Source organism: Nerophis ophidion, linkage group LG08, assembly GCF_033978795.1.
Source record: "Nerophis ophidion isolate RoL-2023_Sa linkage group LG08, RoL_Noph_v1.0, whole genome shotgun sequence".
Lineage (NCBI taxonomy): Eukaryota > Metazoa > Chordata > Actinopteri > Syngnathiformes > Syngnathidae > Nerophis > Nerophis ophidion.
The window spans coordinates 25,612,762-25,636,439 of NC_084618.1; the positions used below are offsets into that span (position 1 = coordinate 25,612,762).

Sequence of the window (23,678 nt, forward strand, 5' to 3'; positions counted from 1 at the left end):
TTAAAAAAAAAAATGTGCAATTTTTTTTTTTTTTAATCAATCCAACAAACCCCTACACAGCAATACCATAACAATGCAATCCAATTCCAAAATAAAACCTGACCCAGCAACACTCAGAACTGCAATAAACAGAGCAACTGAGATGAGACACAAACACCACACAGAACAAACCAAAAGTAGCGAAACAAAAATGAATATTATCAACAACAGTATCAATATTAGTTATAATTTCAGAATAGCAGTGATTAAAAATCCCTCACTGACATTATCATTAGATATTTATGAAAATAAAAAAAAAGTGTAACAGTGGATTACACTTGCATCGCATCTCATAAGCTTGACAACACACTGTGTCCAATATTTTGACAAAGATAAAATAAGTCATATTTTTGGTTCGTTTAATAGTTAAATTTACGTTATTGCAATCAGTTGATAAAACATTGTTCTTTACAATTATAAAATCTTTTTTTATTATTTTTTTTTTAAATTATTACTCTGCTAGCATGTCAGCAGACTGGGGTAGATCCTGCTGAAATCCTATGTATTGAATGAATACAGAATCGTTTTTGAATCGGAAAAATATCGTTTTTGAATCGCGAATCAAATCAAATCGAAAAAAATTCGCTCACATTTGAGGTCTTCTCCAAGGTTTCTCATTGTCTTCATTGTCACTGGCGTCCCACTGGATGTGAATTCTCCCTGCCCACTGGGTGTGAGTTTTCCTTTCCCTTATGTGGGTTCTTCCGAGGATGTCATAGTCGTAATGGTTTGTACAGTCCTTTGAGACATTTGTGATTTAGGGCTATATAAATAAACATTGATTGATTGATTGATATACAACCATACAAACACATACAGGTACATACATACATACATACATACACACACATGTATATGCATTTATTGGCGTGTCAAAAAAAAAAAAGATTTTCAAATGAATCGCTATTTTAATTTGTAACAATATTTAATTGATTAAAAAAAAATCAAAAATAGATTGGGGTTTTTTTTGGGGGGGGGCTTTAAACTTTTTTTTTTTCTGTCCTGTCCAGCCACTTAGGCAAATCATATTGCTGACGTGGATGTATTTATAAGATGTACAGATTTCCTTTTTTGTATTCGACTTTGTTAAATGTTTGGGGAGAATTTTAATAAAATATACTGTACATATACACACATACACTCAGGGGTGTCCAAAGTGCTGCCTGAGGGCAATTGCGGCCTGTAGTTAGCTTTTTAACGGCCCGCGGCACATTTTGCCGGTATAAACTTCAGCGTCAAACATTTTGTTACTTGATGCATGCTTATAATTTTTAGCAAATTTTGCAAACATACACCGCTGAGTCATATATTTCTGTACTTGAGGCATGCTGAAGTTAACATTTTAGCATGCTAAAATAAGCATGCTAGTTTTTTATTTTATATTATATAGCAGATATACACTTCAGTCATATATATATTGGTGCTTCACTAATGCTAACAGTCAGCATTCTATTGTTGGTATGTTGGGTGGTATGCTAAAATCTGCATGCTATCTTGTTTAATAATTTTCCAGGTACAAACCCCGTTTCCATATGAGTTGGGAAATTGTGTTAGACGTAAATAGAAACGGAATACAATGATTTGCAAATCATTTTCAACCCATATTCAGTTGAATATGCTACAAAGACAACATATTTGATGTTCAAACTTATAAACATTTTTTATTTTTTTTTTGCAAATAATCATTAACTTTAGAATTTGATGCCAACAACACGTGACAAAGAAGTTGGGAAAGGTGGCATTAAATATAAATAACATCTACGATCCATAATATCATCAAAAGGTTCAGAGAATCTGGAGAAATCACTCCACGTAAGTGGCATGGCCGGAAACCAACATTGAATGACCGTGACCTTCGATCCCTCAAACAGCACTGTATCAAAAACCGACATCAATCTCTAAAGAATATCACCACATGGGCTCAGGAACACTTCAGAAAACCACTGTCACTAAATACAGTTGGTCGCTACATCTGTAAGTGCAAGTTAAAGCTCTACTATGCAAAGCGAAAGCCATTTATCAACAACATCCAGAAATGCTGCTGGCTTCTCTGGGCCTGAGATCAGTTAAGATGGACTGATGTAAAGTGGAAAAGTGTTCTGTGGTCTGACGAGTCCACATTTCAAACTGCTTTTGGAAATATTGGACATCGTGTCATCCGGACCAAAGGGGAAGCGAACCATCCAGACTGTTATCGACGCAAAGTTCAAAAGCCAGCATCTGTGATGGTATGTGGGTGCATTAGTGCCCAAGGCATGGGTAACGTACACATCTGTGAAGGGACCATTAATACTGAAAGGTAAATACAGGTTTTGGAACAGCATATGCTGCCATTTAAGCGCCGCCTTTTTCATGGACGCCCCTGCTTATTTCAGCAAGAGAATGCCAAGCCACATTCAGCACGTTTTACAACAGCATGACTTTGTAAAAAAAGAGTGCGGGTACTTTCCTGGCCCGCTTGCCGTCCAGATCTGTCTCCCATGGAAAATGTGTGGCGCATTATGAAGCGTAAAATACGACAGCAGAGACCCCAGACTGTTGAACAACTGAAGCTCTACATAAAACAAGAATGTGAAGGAATTCCACTTTCAAAGCTTCAACAATTAGTTTCCTCAGTTCCCAAACGTTTATTGAGTGTTGTTAAAAGAAAAGGTAATATAAAAATGAGGTGAACATGCCCTTACCCAACTACTTTGGCACGTGTTGCAGCCATGAAATTCTAAGTTAATTGATATTTGCAAAAAAATAAATAAAGTTTATGAGTTTGAACATCAAATATCTTGTCTTTGTAGTGCATTCAACTGAATATGGGTTGAAAATGATTTGCAAATCATTGTATTCCGTTTATATTTACATCTAACACAATTTCCCAACTCATATGGAAACGGGGTTTGTATAAATTTCAGCCTCAAACATTGTGTTACTTGATGCACGACGATCATTTTTAGCAAATTTTGCAAACATACACCGCCGAGTCATATATTTGGGTACCTGATGCATGCTGAAGTTAACATTTTATGATGCTAATGTTAGCATGCTGCTTTTGTTTTTTTACACTTTTTATTAATATAGGAGGTATACACTTCCGTGTCATATACGTTGGTGCTTCACTAATGCTAACAGTAAGCATGCAATTGTTGGTATGTTAGCACGTTAATTTCAGCATGTTCTCGTATGCACCTACTAGTCATACTTGTTGTGACTTGACGCTATCAGGCGAGTGTGTCAGCTTGGCTTTAGTTTGTCAGCATTCTTCAATACATCTACTCCAGAGATGTCAAACGTACGGCCCAAACAGGTTTTATCCGGACCGCGGGATGAGTTTTTCAAGTTTGAAAATGAGCCCACATTTTGGAATAAAAGAAACAGCTGTTCTAAATGTGTCTACGAGATGTCACAATAGCAATTCTTTGTATCTTTGTAGGTTATGCGACATATGCACAAAAAAATTAAATAAACCACATGATATTAGTGCACCAGGTGAAGAAAATGAGCAAATTACATAAATAACATTCTGTAATTTGATTTTGATATTATTTCTTTATCTTGATAGATTGAAACTTAACACCGATGAGTTGACTGATGAACATTATTAAAGTTAAGTTAAAGTACCAAAGATTGTCACACACATTAGGTGTGGTGAAATTTGTCCTCTGCATTTGAGGTGAGGGGAGCAGTGGGCAGCAGCGGTGGCCACGCCCGGTTATAATTTTTGATGATTTAACCCCCAATTCCAACCCTTGATGCCGAGTACCAAGCAGGGAGGTAAAGCGTCCCATTTTTAAGGTCTTTGGTATGACTCGGCTGGGGTTTGAACTCACAACCTACCAATCTCAGGGCCCACACTCACAATCACATAATTTATTTAGAAAGTATAAATAACAAATAAAGGTAGGATACTATTAACTATTAAAAAAAAACCAACAACAATATTATGATTTGTACATTTTCAGAATGTGCCTGTTCTATTTTTAAACAAAGAAAACAATCTGAAGTTGTCTTTATTTTTAAGTTACCGTGTTGTGATTTTACCAGTCCGGCCTTCATGGGAGTACAGATGTCCGATAATGGCCTTTTTGACGATATTCTGATATTTTCCAACTTTTAATTACCAATACCGATGTCAACCGATAATGATATATACAGTTGTGGAATTAACACATTATTATGCCTAATTTTGTTGTGATGCCCAGCTGGATGCATTAAACGATGTAACAAGGTGTTTTACAAAATAAATAAACTCAAGTTATGGAAAAAAATGCCAACATGGCACTGCCATATTTATTATTGAAGTCACAAAGTGCATAGTTTTTTTAAAATGCCTCAAAACAGCAGCTTGGAATTTGGGACATGCTCTCCCCGAGAGAGCATGAGGACGTTAAGGTGGGCGGGGTGATGGGGGGCGGGTTTAGGGGGTGGGCAGTAGCGGGCCGTGTATATTGTAGCATCCCGGAAGAGTTAGTGCTGCAAGGGTTTCTGGGTATTTGCTCTGTTGTGTTTATGTTGTGTTACAGTGCGGATGTTCTCCCCGAAATGTGTTTGTCATTCTTGTTTGGTGTGGATTCACAGTGTGGCGCATATTTGTAACAGTGTTAAAGTTGTTTATACGGCCACCCTCAGTGTGACCTGTATGGCTGTTGACCAAGTATGCTTGCATTCACTTGTGTGTGTGAAATTATGTGATTGGGCCGGCACACAGAGGCAGTGCCTTTAAGGTTTATTGGCGCTCTGTACTTCTCCCTACGTCCGTGTACCACTCTGTACAGCGGCGTTTTTAAAAAAACATAAATTTTACTTTCTGAAATGGATACTGATCATTTCTGATATCACATTTTAAAGCATTTATCAGCCGATAATATCGGCAGTCCGATATTATCGGACATCTCTACTTGGGAGTAGATTTTTCTTCACGTGGCCCCACGATCTAAAATGAGTTTGACACCCTTGATCTAGTCCTTTTAACAAATGTTTTTATTGTACTGGTTAGGGCTGGGTAACATATCGATATACTCGTAATATCACAGATTTGTCTCTGTGCGATATAGAAAATGACTATATCGTGATATTCGAGTATACGTCCTCACGCAGTTGCTTTTAGCTACGGGCATTACACTTCAGGCTTTTCTCAGTCTTTCTTGCATCTGCTTCTCACAGAAACATCAATCAATCAATCAATCAATCAATCGTTTACTTATATAGCCCTAAATCACTAGTGTCTCAAAGGGCTGCACAAACCACAATACAAACCACTACAACATCCTCCGTAGGCCCACATAAGGGCAAGGAAAACATAAAACAAGTGCACTGTCGCGAGTTCATACACCCTCGCGGAGCAGACAGGTAGCGACATGGTAAAGTTAGCTGTGATGCTAGCGGTGTGGTAACAAAGGAAGGAAGAATTAATTCCCAATATGCGGGAATATTTTTTACAAGTATGAGGCAAAAGCATCGCTACAAAAAGTAGCATTACTGCTAAAAAGTAGCACCATTTCAAAATTCCCCCGCTAGAGAATGAAGAGTGCTTGAAACTCCGCATGTCAACATCTCCGGCTGGTGCCACACCAACAAAATGCAGAAGTAACCATTTCCAGATCAACACCGTATGAAAAAAATAGCCAAAAACAGAAGGAGGTAGCGTCCACAGGAACCTACCACTCTCACATTTGGCGGGTCGGGTCGAGGTTTGTTCTCCCGGAATGCAGAATGGACAGCTCCGGACGATAGCGTGAGGTAGAAGATGATTTATTAATCATGAATCATAACCAAACCAAAAACAAGCAAAAAGGAAGCTTAGCACTTAGCGCAGGAAACTCAGGAGCAAGAATCAGGAACAGCAAAACGTAACAGTTGCGTATCGCAAACAATGAAGCCACACTGACTCTGGTGAGCAACGTGAATAAATAGCTCTCTGATTAGTGCTCAACAGCAGGTGAACGTGCCGAGCACTAATCAGAGGCAGGTGAAACCAATTAGCACCCATGGTAACCAAAACAAACACCCAAAGTGCACAAAACAGGAACTAAGGGAGTCCAAAACTAACAGAACATAACTAAACAAAACTAACAGAACATGACTAAACTAAAACATAACATAACTAAACTAACAGAACATAACTAAACAACTAACTAAAACTAACAGAACATAACTAAACAAAACATGATCCAGACCAGTGTTAATTTTGACAGCAAAATTTGAATTAGTTTTAGTCATAGTCTTTTGACTAAAATGTAATTTAGTTTTAGTCATAATTTAGTTATTTAAATTGTTTTAGTTTTAGTCTAGTTTTAGTTGACGAAATATCATTAGATTATAGTCGACGAAAACTACAGTAGATTTAGTCGACTAAAGGGTAATATGTAAACTTTCCCTTCAATTTCTGAAAGTCAAAGCAAAACAGCGGAAAAATCACCGATACGAGTCGTATTTTGATGAAAATCATGTCTCAAATTTAGTATTTCACGAGTAAGCCGTGTAATAAACGGGATAACGTCGAGTGAGTTGTACGTTGTGAAAAATGCTTACCTGTGTGTGGATTTCGGGGTGATTCGACTGTAAATGTCGCTTAAAGTTTGTTGTGTTTTTCCCCGTAATCCTCGCGCTGCATTTCTTACACTGCGTCTTGTTATCTTTGATGTCAAATATAAAATGTCCCCATATGTCCTCTCTCCTCTTCCTCCCCGGCGTCGACATGTTGTCTTCTGCAGCTCATTCCCGGGTCAGTCTCAAACGCAAACTACCTTTATGTAACTTCCTTACCACGTCGCTCTGATTGGTTCTCTTCCCAAATCCTCCCGCCTCTTCCAAACGAAATGAGTTCCGATTGGATCTCCTCTCTGGCAGACATTTTTGTCTCGTTTTTATTTGTTGACGAATAAGTCAATACACCTCGTCATCGTCTTAGTCCACGTAAATTATTTTTTATTTAGTTATTGTTTCGTTTTAGTCAGAAAAAAAAGGTCGTTGACGATAACCATGACGAAAATTTTTCGTCAACAAAATTAACACTGATCCAGACCACAAATCATGACACCCGCATAGCAAAGGACACACACTGTTTGATTTCCTATTATGCAGCTCATTTTTATTTGACAGTTATTGAAATATCTTGAGTGACATCATGCACAAAAGTGCACTTTATTTGTTTTAAACTAAAGTGCACTTTAATTTAGTGTTGTTTTTAAATGTCATCTTAGTGACTGACATCATGCACAAAAGTGCACTCATAGCTTGTTTTAAAATGTCTCTGACAATCTTGCACTTTCTGTTTTGAAAATGACATGAATGTTTGTGCCACTGCTTAATAACTTTAATAAATACACTTTTGGTCAATTGACTTAGTTGTGATTTCCCTCTCTGCATGAAAGTTTAAAATGAGCATATATTAATGCAGTATGAAGAAGAATGTTTTAATGTAGACATATAGAATCATCATTATGCTGTAATTATATGCATTAAGTGTTCATTCAAGGCTAGGATAAAATATCGAGATATATATCGTGTATCATGACATGGCCTAAAAATATCAAGATATTTATAAAAGGCTGAGCACTAGTACTGGTTTTAAAAATGAAAAACCCCAAAGTGGCCCCCGCATCCTTTGGTTTGTCAGTGGAAGAAGTTTGGGCGCCCCTGCGTTAGCGAAACCATCTTGGTCGTTTTCCAACACGAGTGCGTCACAAATTGGAAGAAGCTGCATGTTGCAGAAGACGAAAGGACAAAACGTCCTGCACGTCGACGTCTTTCAACACATAGGGGCCGATGATGAATGGGTTGAACGTGAAAGAAAGAAGAGGCTGCTTGTCTTCGCCGCTCGCCTGCTGCGCTTCTTTTGACAACGGTGGTTCTGGTCATGTCGTGCAGGTCTTGCAGCCGGTTTTTGCCCCCCTGGCTCAGGCTTCAAACGGCGAGGGGCCGGATGGGTCCGTTTCAAAACGGGGCCTCGCTGTTGCCGCCGTGTCGTCTTTTGCTCTTCCCGGGTTATCCGCGCCCGCTATTTATAGCCGGCTGCAGCAGTACAGTATGTTCTGCACAACACGGGCCTCTCCTGACCGCATACCCCGGCGTGCCTCTGCAGCGCGCACAAAGGCACTGTCTGCACGTGCACGCACATGCACGCTTCTGCAACTCAAGTGCCCGTCGAGAACACTGCAGGCGCTGTCAGCATTTTTCAACCTTCATGCAAAACTGAGCAGCCCTTCCCCTTCAAAAATGTCCACACACACACACACACACAAAGCACCAGAAAAGGGTCAAAGGTGAAGGCCTTGATGTACGGGGACTTGGCAATGCAGGATAATTGAGCATCAGCTGTGCCAACAAGAGTTTCATATCGGACAATTATTGGGTTTTTTTTGTGACCTATGGAAATTACGGAGCAGGAGAAAAATATATAAACAATATAAAGCAGGTTTAGTGCTGGGAAAGAACGGCTGTGTAACATTAATTTGCCATGTCGTCTTCTTTAACTGTGGAAAGGAAGTTTTGTTAGGCAATAATTATCTAAGTATTATTATATCCGACGATATTTATAATTATTTAAATGTGTTATGACCTATGAAAAATAATAAATGTAAATATGTTTTATTCAAAAGTAACCTTCCTCGGATTATAATCCTTCTGCGATCAAGGCAGAAAGGAAATGCCAACACAAGCACGGAAAAAACAGGCAAACAATGTAAACAAAATAGTAAAATCACATTGAATACTTAACAATAAGCTCTTAAAATGAAGGTACAAAAAAAAACTATTTTCTGCAGTTTTATTGCTAGCAGAGAACGGCTGTGTAACATTAATTTGCCATATCGTCTTCTTTAACTATGGAAAATACTTTTTGTTATGCATTCATTATTGAAATATTATTATATTGATATTTATAATTATTTAAATTTGTTATGACGTATGAAAAAATATATATTAAATGTCAATATTTTTTATTCAAATGTAACCTTTCTCAGATTATAATCCTTCTGCTATCAAGGCAGAAAGGAAATGCCAACACAAGCACGGAAAAAACAAGCAATCAATGTAAACAAAATATTAAAATCACATTGAAGACTTAACAATAAGCTCTTAAAATAAAGGTACAAAAAAAAGAACCTATTTTCTGTGGGTTTAGTGCTAGGAAAGAACGGCTGTGTAACATTAATTTGCCATGTCATCTTCTTTAACTGTGGAAAGGAATTTTTGTTAGGCAATAATTATCTAAATATTATTATATCGATATTTATAATTATTTTTAAATGTGTTATGACCTATGAAAAATAATATATTAAATGTAAATATTTTTCATTCAAAAGTAACCTTCTTCGGTTTATAATCCTTCTGCGATCAAGGCAGAAAGGAAATGCCAAAAAAAAGCACAGAAGAAACACGAAAACATTTTTTTAACAAAATAGTCAAATCACATTGAAAGACTTAACAATAAACTCTTTAAATGAAGGTACAAAACAAAAACAAAATTTTCTGCAGGTTTTGTGCTAAGAAATAACGGCTGTGCAACATTAATTTGCCACGTGGTCTTCTTTAACTATGGAAAGGAATTTTTGTTATGCATTAATTATTTAAATATTATTATATTGACATTTATAATTATTTAAATTTTTTATGACGTATGAAAAACAATATATTAAATGTAAATATTTTTTATTCAAATGTAGCCTTCCTCGGATTATAATCCTTCTGCTATCAAGGCAGAAAGGAAATGCCAACAATAGCACGGAAAAAACACGCAAACAATGTACATCCATCCATCCATTTTCTACCGCTTATTCCCTTTTGGGGTCGCGGCGGGCGCTGGCGCCTATCACAGCTACAATCGGGCGGAAGGCGGGGTACACCCTGGACAAGTTGCCACCTCATCGCAGAACAATGTACACAAAACAGGAAAATCACATGGACACTTAACAAAAAGCTCTTAAAATGAAGTTGCAAAAATAAGGAATATGTAAGAAATGCCTCTAAGTGTAAGAAAATAGAGCAAAGCGTGAAAATGTAAACAGAGAAACCTGAGAAATAACTATTTTATGCAGATTTAGTGTTAGGAAATAACAATTGTGTAACATGAATTTGCCATGTTGTTCTTATTTAACTATGGAAATTAATTGTTGTTATGCATTCATTATTTAAATATTATTATTATTAAAATAGTGCAAAGCGTGAAAATGTAAACAGAGAAACCTGAGAAGAATTATTTTCTGCAGGTCTAGCGGCAGGAAGTTACAGCTGTGCTCTAAAGGGTGAGCACGGCTCAGGTGGTGTGGTATTTAGCGGTCTTGCCTTGCATCATTTACAGACCACATTGGTCTGACTACGGCCCTTTTGTAAAAAAGATACTTTCCTCGTTTCCTCTTTTATCCACAATTTCTTCATTTTCACTTTCTCTTCTAACTCCATGCAAAGAATCAACCAACCTTGATAGTGTATAATGTAGCCTGGAATAGTTAGGGATGCATGGGATTCTGGGTATATGTTCTGTTGTGTTTCAGTGTGGATGTTATCCCGAAATGTGTTCGTCACTCTTGTTTGGTGTGGGTTCACGGTGCGGCGCATATTAGTAAGAGTGTTTAAAGTTGTTTATTCGGCCACCCTCAGTGTGACCTGTATGGCTGTTGAACAAGTATGCCTTGCAGTCACTACGTGTGTCTGCAGAAGCCACATACATTATGTAAATGGGCTGACAAGCTGTTTGTTACGTTTGTAGAGGGTGTTAAGAGCAATGTCATCACAAAACCCCCTTAATATTCTCGTTTGGGTGAAAATCAGCAGACATTTGAGAGAACTGAAATTTGGGAGTCTCCCGGATAAACTGGGATGGTTGGCAATTGTGATGTTGTCAAGCGGCATTCAAATAAAACTCGCGGGCCGCAATAATATTACATTTTCATATAAAGGTGGGAGAAAGGTGTCTGAGATCCCTGGTTTATACATAGCACAAAGCAAAAAAAAACTTTGTACGCTGTGTTATTTCATTTTAAATTTCAAAAGAGTTGTGTGGCTCCCATTGTTTTCTTTATTTTGTGAAACGAGTTGAGTTTATACCAAAAAGTTCTATTTTGGTTTCATCTGACCACATGACATTCTCCCAATCCTCTGCTGTATCATCCATGTATCCATTTTGGTATAAACTCAACTCTTCGTGTTTGGAGGAAGAAGAATACTGAGTTGCATCCCAAGAACACCATATCTACTGTGAAGCATGGGGGTGGAAACATCATGCTTTGGAGCTGTTTTCCTGCTAAGGGGACAGGACGATTGATCCGTGTTAAGGAAAGAATGAATGGGGCCATGTATCGTGAGATTTTGAGCCAAAACCTCCTTCCATCAGTGAGAGCTTTGATAGGTGGACCAAATGCTTATTTTCCACCATAATTTACAAATAAATTCTTTAAAATTCCTACAATGTGAATTTCTGGATTTTTTTTCACATTCTGTCTCTCACAGTTGAAGTGTACCTATGATGAAAATTACAGACCTCTGTCATCATTTTAAGTGGGAGAACTTGCACAATCGGTGGCTGACTAAATACATTTTTGCCGCACTGTATATATATATATATATATATATATATATATATATATATATATATATATATATATGTATATATATATATATATATATATATATACATATATATGTATGTATGTATATATATATATATATATATGTATATATATATATATATATATATATACATATATATGTATGTATGTATATATATATATATATATATATATACATATATATGTATGTATGTATGTATATATATATATATATATATATATATATATATATATATATATATATATATATATATATATATATATATATATATATAGAGATATACAGCCCGGCCCCCGGCCAAATTGTTCTAACCCAATGCGGCCCCCTGCCTTACACATTATGAGCCGACATGGTCCCCAAGCCTGGTTCAAAGGGCACATGGTCACGGTAACACACTGCCATTATGTGTCCATGTTGTCACAATATTTACATTTCTGTAATACCCATAATATACACTCTAATACGCAAAAAAAATTGTCCTTTTGTAATTACATTTGTTTATAATTCATGTACAATATAATCTATGTAATCTTGTAATTTTCCTGAGGGAACTCTCCTGAAGGACTCAATAAAGTACTATCCATCTATCTGTCTATCTATCTATCTAATAATAATTGTCAGCAATTCAAGTCCAAGGATTGTCTTTGCCAGAATGAAAAATGTTAATTATTTATAAGAACTCCTCACGATTTGATTCAGAATGACTCTCGGTCCAAACCGATTCTCCCATTGAATTATTTCGTTTAATAATTATGATGAAACTTTTTCCAAAACAGGTAACAGGTTAGAAAAACCCATTCTGGTTGCATGGAGATGAACAATTAAAAACAATTTTTTTTTTTTAATTCATTTGTATTTAAAAAAATGAAGAATAAAGGAAAATGTTTCCTTTTTTTTAATTGATTTTTGAAAATTAGGAATCAATTTAAAATCGGGATGACTAAGAATCGCGATTCGAATGTGAATCGATTTACTCGCGTTACTCTCAAACTCAGAAAGCACTTTAAGCACCACCCTGATGAATACACTTAAAAATACAGTAGCGCAGGAGGCCTAAGTATTCATTAAAAACAAGGCAGCGGTTTTAGTCTTTATAACATTACTCACCGTTTGAACATTAACACTGTGTTTGAATATTGGAAAATAAAACACTGTCCTTTAACTAAACGATTATTTGGCGTACCACTAGATGGAGCCCGTGTCCACAGTGCCAGAATAATTGTTATCTAAATTATCACAAAACTTTGTGTAACATTGAGTTCAGCTCGCCCTGCGAGAGAACAAAAAGCTGTCTTTGATCCTACCAAGCAAAAGGCTTGTAAAACCCCACTGTGTAGGATGGGGACCGACATGAGGGTGTCGATTTCTTTGATGTGTTGTAATCCACAGGAAGATTTTGTCTTCAATCAATCAATATTTACTTATATAGCCCTAAATCACTAGTGTCTCAAAGGGCTGCACAAACCACAACACAAACCACTACGACATCCACGGTAGGCCCACATAAGGGCAAGGAAAACTCACACCCAGTGGGACGTCGGTGACAATGATGACTATGTCTTGACCCGAGATCTACAAAGCGGAGAGGAGGCAGGGCCTGACCCCACTCCAGGCACCTTTTATTTGAACTGCTTTGTGACCGAGGGCAATGGCTGTTTACGACCCCCCTCCCTTAGAAACAGCCGTTGCCATGTAATCAGGGAAAGTCCAAATAAAAGAGGAGGCGTACGATCTTTGGTCAGAGCGTTGGACGACACTGTCCATGGGTACAGTTTCTACGCGTTTCTCCTCAATTGAGCTAAAATGAATTCCGTCTCTGTTTAATTTCTTGCTTCTTGTCTTGTTTAATAGATGTCACCAGTGTTTGAACCTGACACACAGTTTGAGAACCACTACCTTAAAACAACTGGATCACATGATATCTAAATAATCGGCCACTAATTAGTGTCGACCGATTTACGTGAAAAAGGTACAAGCCTGTGGAGCCGCGGCCTTAAGATAATAATCATCATAAAGTCCATTCTTTACAAGTACCATTATCACTGGGGGGCGGAGAAAATAAGCGCTTAGTAAAGTTTAAGAAGTGTAAATAAAAAGTGCGTATGCATACTGATATCCATTCATTGGTCCCGTGAGATGTGTGGAATGAAACGACAGTGGTTGCCATGGCGGCGTGGAAGCGATGAGCACACAAAAGGTGCGACACGGATGACATTAAACGCCGCAGGGCCCCCCGAGGAGCCATCCGCTTACAAGAATGTCCTTGTAAGGAGCATCGACATTCCGTTTTAAGGGCATTGTCCACCTGGGGAAACCGTACACCTTCATACATATAACAACACACATTAGGCGATACTGCCTTAAAAAAAGATCTATTCGATGTATATTGCTATATAGTCTCCTGCTATACATCACAGTATATTAATGGTAAGTAAATGATATTTCAAAACAGGCTACAAAATGCTCAAGATTATGAAATTATTCAAGTAATGGAAGTGGAAAAATATCAATTTTAAAATAATTTCCTAAGTCCATCCATCCATCCATTTCCTACCGCTTGTCCCTTTTAGGGTTGCGGGGGGTGCTGGAGCCTATCTCAGCTGCATTCCAGCGAGCACAAATTCACTTCCTGAGTTTGTGAACAGTAACAGAAACAACAAAAAATAATTAGGTGGTGCATAAAAATATATATATATATATATATGTATATATGTAGCTGTGATTAATCAGGATTAATTAGAATGAACAATATGCTATTAATGGCAAATAAATATTGAATCGTTCGACAGCCCTAATTAACACACGTATATAATAAATATGCGCCTCCTGAAGGTAGTGATAAATTCTTCACAGCAAATAAATGCTTTAATGATGACTCAGCACTAAAATGTGATGAGCTGTGATGAGTTCATTGTTTTTTTTTTACGTAAACAAACAAAGGTATGTGTGTTTTTAGTACAGGTGGCTCCTCTGACGCACTTTGTGTGTATTCCGCTGTTTGTAGTGGTGTTGAATCATCAGTCATATTATGTGTGCAAGTGAACGCAACATTCTCTGCTTCCACACATCACACCGGCGGCGAGTACGCCGCAGGCGCGGGGGCGACAACAAAGGTTCGCTTTGCCGAGAAAGACGCAAAAGCCACTTCCTTTCTGTGAATGAGGGCCGGACCGCAGCTCCGCCCACTCCATAAGCAGACATGGCAGAACGCTGCACGCAAGGTGCCACTAGTCCAGGGTAGTGTTGTCACCGGTACCAGAATATTTCAATACTTTTTGGTACTTTTTTAAATAAAAGGGGGACCACAAAAATTGTATTATTGGCCTTATTTTAACAAACAAACTTAGGGTACATTAAATATATGTTCTTATTGAAAGTTTGTCCTTAAAGGGGAACATTATCACCAGACCTATGTAAGCGTCAATATATACCTTGATGATGCAGAAAAAAGACCATATATTTTTTTAACCGATTTCCGAACTCTAAATGGGTGAATTTTGGCGAATTAAACGCCTTTCTGTTTATCGCTCTTTTTGCGATGACGTCAGAACGTGACGTCTCCGAGGTAATACAGCCGCCATTTTCATTTTCAACACATTACGAACACCGGGTCTCAGCTCTGTTATTTTCCATTTTTTCAACTATTTTTTGGAACCTTGGAGACATCATGCCTCGTCGGTGTGTTGTCGGAGGGTGTAACGACACTAACAGGGAGGGATTCAAGTTGCACCACTGGCCCGAAGATGCGAAAGTGTCTGCCGCCAGACCCCCATTGAATGAACCAGAGTGTCTCCACATTTTACTGGCGATAACAGACATGGCACAGAGATGTATGGATAACCTGCAGATGCATTTGCAACGATAAAGTCAACGAAATCACAAAGGTGAGTTTTGTTGATGTTGACTTATGTGCTAATCAGATATATTTGGTTGCGGCGTGACTGCCAGCTAATCGATGCTAACATGCTATTTACAGGCGGTGCTAAAGCAGACATGGCACAGAGATGTATGGATAACCTGGAGATGCATTTGCAACTATAAAGTCAACGAAATCACAAAGGTGAGTTTTGTTGATGTTGACTGCCAGCTAATCGATGCTAACATTGTACGTTAATCGATGCTAACATGCTATTTACCGGCGGTGCTAAAGCAGACGTGGCACAGAGATGTATGGATAACCTGCAGATGCATTTGCAACTATATTACGTTTCCTTCCACCCACATTTAATGCGAAAAAAACACTTACCAATCGAAGGATTTAAGTTGCTTTAGTGTCACGAGATGCGAAAGTCCTGATCGTTTGGTCCGCACATTTTACCAGCGATGCTAACGCAGCTATTCGGCCATGCTATGGCGTCAATAGCTATTCGCTCAATAGCTTCAGTTTCTTCTTCAATACTTTCAAACTCCAACCACCCGTTTCAATACATGGGTAATCTGTTGAATCGCTTAAACCGCTGGAATCCGAGCTAATGTCGCTATATCTTGCTATGGTATTCGCCGTTGTTTGTTTACATTGGCAGCACTGTATGACGTCACAGGGAAATGGATAGTCGCATCGCAAATAGCGAAAATCAAGCACTTTAAAGCTTTTTTTTAGGGATATTCGGGGACCGGTAAAATTTTGAAAAAAACTTCAAAAAATAAAACAAGCCACTGGGAACTGATTTTTATTGTTTTAACCCTTTTGAAATTGTGGTAATGTTCCCTTTTAAATAAAATAGTGAACATACAACATACATGTCTTTTAGTAGTAAGTAAACAAACAGACAAAGGCTCCTAATTTAGTCTGCTGACATATGCAGTAACATATCATTCTATTATTTTGTCAACATTATTAAAGACAAGTGGTAGAAAATTAATTAATTTCTTAATTTTTTTTTAAATGAAAAAAGATTGTGATCCCCAAAAATAGACGTAATCAGGAGCTTATCAACTAGATAAGCTCCTGTACTTAGTATCATTACAGTGGATGTCAAGTGTAGATCCACTTATGGCGTTTGTTTACATTTTGACACCGGTAAGCTACAGTGTGTAGTGAAGCATTATTAGCTATTCCTTGTCCAGCAGGGATGATACTTGTAAGAAACTTATTTTATTTGTCGCCATGGAGACCAGGATTAGTGATTTAGAAGTAGCTAAAACACTGCCGACTGGGGCTGGACTAGCTAACCATGTCTTAAAGCACCTCTTCCTGAGGGCGTTTCAGTGTTATAACTTCACATTTATCCTGTTTTTAAGCCAAAATGTGTCCGTTCTCCCTTTTCAATCAACACACTGTGTCTGCTTGTAAGTACTCTGTGATTATGTGCTGCCGAACATGCTCCTCTACTCGTAAAATCAGTGATGACACGACAACGACGAAGGGCTAGGGGGCGTGGGGGATCGGTACTTTTTAGAGGCGCTATAGTACTGAATATGATTCATTAGTATCGCAGTACTATACCAATACCGGTATAACATACACACCCTAGTGCAGGGGTGTCCAAACTTGTTTCACTGGGGGTTGGGGGGACACTAAAAATCAGTGTGTGTGAATGGATGAATGTGGAAATAGTTTCAAAGCGCTTTGAGTACCTTGAAGGTAGAAAACCACTGTACAAGTTAACTCTTAACTCTCAAGATGCCATTGTCATATTTTTCCATTTCAAAAAGAATACAATTGATTTTGTGACCATCAGGGCTTCTTCAGTTGGTGAAGGTTAAAGATCTCGGGGACCTATAGGGTCTGAGTCATTAAAATTGTTAAAAATAAGACCTATATTTGAATTTTTATTTTTACTTTCAACGCTTTTTTGAGCAAAGAAAGCAATCACATGAATATTTTTTTCATACTTTCAATAATAATAATAATGACACACATTACATTTGGTAAAATCTCAAAGTGCTACAAAGTATAAAAATTATAAAAAAATAAAAATAGAAAGTTAGAATATATAATGAAAAATTTAAATAAAAATGAAATCATGACACACACTAGATAAACACTAGATAAAACAAACATTGATGAAAATAGAAATACAATCATGAAAGCACTGGATAAAACAGCTAAGCAAGCAGAGTATTTAAAAACTTTCAGCGCTTAAAAACCTAAATCAAATTCAGATTTATGAGTTAAGTTATAATTTTTTAATGGTTTTGTCAAAAAAAAAAATGTTTTATTTATATGGCAAACACAAAAAATGCAATATTTCCCACAAAAAAATATTTCAAAGTAAAATATTTAATGTGAAGTACTTGAATAGGTCAATAATAATTCATATCAATTATTTTTTGAGCAATACTGACAGTTTAAAAAGAAAATCATAATAAATGTTTTTTTCTTACTTCCAGTGCTTAAATCACTAGATCAAATTCAGATCTATGCGTTAAGGTTTTTTTTTTTTGTTTTCCTATGTTTTGTCAAAAAAAATGTTTTATTTATATGGCAAACACAAAAAATTTAATATTTTACACAAAATATTTCAAAGTAAAATATTTAATGTGAAGTATTTGAATAGGTCAATAGTAATTCACATCAATCATTTTTCAGCAATGAAAGTTTAAAAAAATAAATCATAACAAAAAAAAACGTCTTACTTCCAGTGCTTAAATCACTTGATCAAATTCAGATCTATGCGTTAAGTTTTTTTTTAATGTTTTCCTATGTTTTGTCAAAAAAACTGTTTTATTTATATGGCAAACACACAAAAAATGCAATATTTGACACAAAAAAATATTTCAAAGTAAAATATTTAATGCGAAGTATTTGAATACAGTGTTTCCCACAGGTCAGGCATCTATTTGTGGTGGTGTGGTTCGGCGGCGGAGTTGGGGGGGTTAGGTGAGGCAGCGGCGGCGATGACCAAGAAGAACACGGAGTTGGAATATAATTACAACACTTTATGTACATATTTATATAATATTTACATATCTATATAATATTTAACTACAAGCTCCATTCACAGACAGAGTCCCATTGCTTTTATGAGCGGTCGAGCGAGTAAAAAGCTGGAAAAAAAAACCAAAAAACTTTTTTTTTAATTTGTTTTTATTTGTGGCGGCCGTAATTCTTTCGTGGCGGGCCGCCACAAATAAATGAATGTGTGGGAAACCCCGGAATAGGTCAATAATAATTCATATAAATTTTTTTTGAGCAATGGCAGTTAAAAAGTGAAAAAACTGCCTGCTTGATCCTTTATTGCATTTATTTTTTTTTTTGCGCGAGCATTCTTAATTAAGAAATTAGCCGCGGGCCGCACTTTGAAGGCCCCTGCATTAGTCGCTCCTTGTTACTTCCTGACTGGTGGGAAAATGTCAGCTCCCAGCATGCTTTGCGGTGTCCTGCTCGAATCCGGCGTTCGTGTCTAGACGTCCGGCGGTGCCTTGATATTGATTGCACTCATGGAAATGTCACAAGCACATTAAGGAGACCATCATAAGAGTAATAATGCCGTCCTGTCGTTACTTAAATGTCACGGCGGCCTCTTCGCCGCTGGTGGAGGTTCCGACCGACACGCCAACGGCCGTCTGGAAAGTGACACTTAGGTGGCTGCCCTCCCAAACACGTACGTATAAAATATCTCCAAGTCCTGGCGTTACCGCTGGTGAGTCAGAGAGCGTCCATGTGGGGATATTGTCACTGCTTCACACCTTTAGCCCAGATGCTAAAGTCATGTCAGGTAATGAAAAAGTAGAGCACGAGGGAGAGATGCATAATAACATAACTGGTTTAAGGCGTATAACGCCATTAACGATGCTCGGACTTGAGGGTTGGCGGTTAAAATCCTGCATCCGCTGTACTAGCCAGAAACACTGACTAGTCAATGACCCCAGAGCTGGGTGATGAAACAATATGAATACATATCCCAATAAGGCACATAATCAATATCAATAAAAAATGCGTTCAATATTTTTTCTTCTTCTTGGTGGGAAAAGAGCAAGATGGTGTGGTATGGAAGCAAGGTTGGTTGCAAGAACAAAGGTCCTCGCTCTCTATTAACCGAGCAAACGCAGGAAGTGATCGCTGATCGGTGGGAGGGACACGCTAACAACCAATCAGGTGACAGTATCAACTATCAAGTTTTGTTGATTCTTTGCATGGAGTGAGAAGAGAACGTCTGAAAGTTAAAGTTCCACTGATAGTGGCCGAGTGGTTAGAGTGTCCGCCCTGAGATGGGTAGGTCGTGAGTCCAAACCCCGGCTGAGTCATACCAAAGGCTATAAATGGGAGCAATTACCCCCCTGCTTGGCACTCAGCATCAACACATATACATACATACTTAAATACATACATATATATATATATACATAAATATATTATATATATATATATATATATATATATATGTATACATACATATATATATATACATACACACATATACTGTACATATACACACATATATACACATACATATACATACATACATATACATATGTATACACATATATATACACACACATATATACATACATATACACATATACATCCATATATATACACACATAAATATATATATACATACATATATACACATATATATGCAATATACACATATACATGCACATATACATACACATACATATATACATATGTATACATATACATACATATATACACATATATATGCAATATACACATATACATGCACATATACATACACATACATATATACATATGTATACATATACATATATATACACACACATACGTACTGTATATACACATAGATACATATATTTATATATACACATACACATATACAGTATACACATGCACATATAAACATATACATATATATATATATATATATATACACATATATATTAGGGATGCACCGATTAATCGGTAACCGAATATATTCGGCCGATATGGCAAAAAAAGCCACATTCGGCCTTCGGTGGAATTAGTTAAGAACAAGGCCGAATAGTGGCGTGTGACGCAATTTTTTGACGCAATGACGCAATCAACCAACGTGCGGTGACGTTGGGATATGTTGTGTACCTGTATAAGTGTATGAGGTTACAAGTACACACTTATTGAGATTTAGTGGGGCCTTTGTTTACATTATTAGCCTGTTGTGTAGGTTACCTGTATAAGTGTATGAAGTTATAAGCACACACTTAATTGAGATTTACTTGAGCCTTCTGTTAACATTATTAGCATATCTACTGTGGCTAAGCAGACTTTTGCCAAAAGGATAATAATTCATTTGCTGTGGGTTTATCCACTTTAATGCACTTTTTTTTTTTTTGGAATGCATGTTTTGTTTGAAGGCCTAATATAAATGAAAAACTTTGTGCTTTTTTTGAAAAGCAAAGGTTACTGGAATATTAAAAAAAATGTCAGTATTCAATAAAAAATTACTTTATTTGAAAAACATGTCTAAATATTTATTCTAGGCTATTTATGCAATATAAAAAAATTGTGAAAAACTGCATTCATTATTCGGTAGTCAGTATTCAGCCTTCGGCCAAGCGTTTAAATTTTATTCGGCTTCGGCCACAAATTTTCTTTTCGGTGCATCCCTAATATATATATATATATATATATATATATATATATATATATATATATATATATATATATATATATATACACACATATATATAAATATATATACATACATATAGATATACCTACATATATATATATATACACATACATATATAAACATATATATACATCTATATATATATATATATATATATATACACACATATATACATATGTATATATATATACATACACATATATACACACACATACATACTGTATATACACATAGATACACATATATATATACACATATACAGTATACACATGCATATATAAACATACATACATACATATACATCCACATACATATTAGCGCATAAATACATTGATACATATACACATATACATATAAACATACACACAATTATATGACTATATACACACGCACACATACGTATAAATACGGGATGATAAATAACAGATTTTGAACTGTATCGCTCGCCTCTATTTGAATGTGGACTCTTCAGACAACTTTACGCACATTGCAAGGCTTGAGGCAACGTGTATACACTACTGTCCAAACGTTGTGTCAATGTAAACATGTGAGCAGAAACACTGGCTGGTCTCGATGCTCAACATCAGGAGTGTTGACATCCAAGTTTGACATGTGAAGCACAGCTTTTACGCTATCGTCATGCTGCTTAAAAATGTGATTATTGTGAAAGGTCACAGGAAGTGACACAGGTGCTACAGACAGCATGTGGACAATGAAACCATCCTTTCAATACAAATGAATTGGTGTGGTGACGAAGTTGTGTTCCTTACCTCAGTGCTCCACCGCGCTCGCTGCTGAACGTTCCCAACTCATCCCGCTTCTCGGTCCACCAACCAGGTCTCAGGTCAGGTCTGCAACCACAAGAGACCACCTGTGATTGTTTGGAATGGCTTAAACGGCGGATGCTGAGAGGAGAGCGATAGCCAAATCCTGGCGGGAGCGCCGCGCTGTGGGAAATTCCACGTGGCCGCCCAGGAGGAGTCTCTAGAGTCCTAGAGGGGGGGCGGCGGGAAGGAGGGGGGGGATCCGCAAAGGAAGCACGAGCTGTTCTAGGCTATGCTAAGCGATACTAGGTTTTTCATGTGACCGGCTTAGCACTAAAAGGCTTACTGGTCTAATCCTTTAGCCAAATGAAGTGTCTAACCTGAGGCTTAGGCTGCCCACGGGAATCATGGGAGGTGGGTTTGCCAGGCCTTCAGACCTGGCCGGCTCCTGACACCAGCACACCTGTTAAGACTTTTCCTATGCCCCACTTTACCTGACGTTCGTTTATCGACAACAAAACCCCCTTCCGGTAAATCTGGTCCATTTTTTGTACAGCCAAGTCAGTTTGCCCGTGTAATTGTGGCATTCCCCGTGCCAAAAAACACTCGCTACTAATTAAATTGCGGACGAGACGTGGTGTGGTTTGAGGCCTGTCGCTGGCAGAGAGACTCCTTCCTCGTGCGGTCCAATTGTGATGGAGGTTTCTGAATGCCACCGCTAAGAAGACGTCAAATCAAAGCAGCATTTTTTGGCAGCGTCCATTACTTCAGGTTGTAGCAAGTACAAAACGCAAAAGCAGGGAAGTTGGCACGTTGTGTAAATGCTAAATAAAAACAGAATATAATGATTTGCAAATCCCTTTAAACCTATATTCAATTGAATCGACTGCAAAGACAAGATACTTAACGTTCCAACTGGAAAACTTTATTGTTTGCAAATATTTTCTCATTTGGAATTTGACGGCTGCAACATGTTTCAAAAAAGCTGGCACAAGTGGCAAAAAAAGACTGATAAAGTTGAGGAATGCTCCTCAAACACTTATTTGGAACATCCCACAGGTGAACGGGCTAATTGGGAACAGGTGGGTACCATGATTGGGTATAAATGCAGCTTCCATGTAATGCTCAGTCATTAACAAACAAGAATGGAGCAAGGGTCTCCACTTTGTGAACGAATGCCTAAGCAAATTGTATAAGAACAACATTTCTCAACCAGCTATTGCAAGGAATTTAGGGATTACACCATCTACGGTCCGTAATATCAACATAAAGTTCAGAGAATCTGGAGAAATCACGCACATAAGCAGCAAGGCTGAAAATGCCTGTGACCGTCGATCCCTCAGGCGGTACTGCATTAAAAAGCGACATCAGTGTGTAAAGGATATCACCACATGGGCTCAGGAACACTTCACAAAACCACTGTCAGTAACTACAGTTGGCCGTTCATCTGTAAGTGAAAGTTAAAACTCTACTATGCAAGGCGAAAGCAATTTATCAACAACACCCAGAAACGCTGCCGGGTTCACTGGGCCTGAGCTCATCTAAGATGGACTGACCCAAAGTGTAAAAGTGGTCTGACGAGTCCACATTTCAGATTGTTTTTGCAAACTGGATGTTGTGTCCTCCGAAACTAAGAGGAAAAGAACCAGCTAGACTGTTATAGGCACAAAGTTTAAAAACCAGCATCTGTGATGGTATGGGCGTGTATTAGTGCCCAAGGTATGCGTAACTTACACATCTGTGAAGGCACCATTAATGCTGAAGGTACATACAGGTTTTG

General features: G+C 37.5%; 1 protein-coding gene across 1 annotated transcript in view; it reads right to left on the minus strand.

The window, feature by feature from the left end:
* thrab (thyroid hormone receptor alpha b) overlaps positions 1-23,678 on the minus strand; it is a 285,769-nt gene that overhangs the window by 204,838 nt on the left and 57,253 nt on the right. Inside the window, exon 2 of the mRNA XM_061908103.1 lies at positions 21,905-21,985. The gene's annotated coding sequence lies outside the window, so the exon portion shown is untranslated. The remainder of the gene's footprint in view (positions 1-21,904; positions 21,986-23,678) is intronic.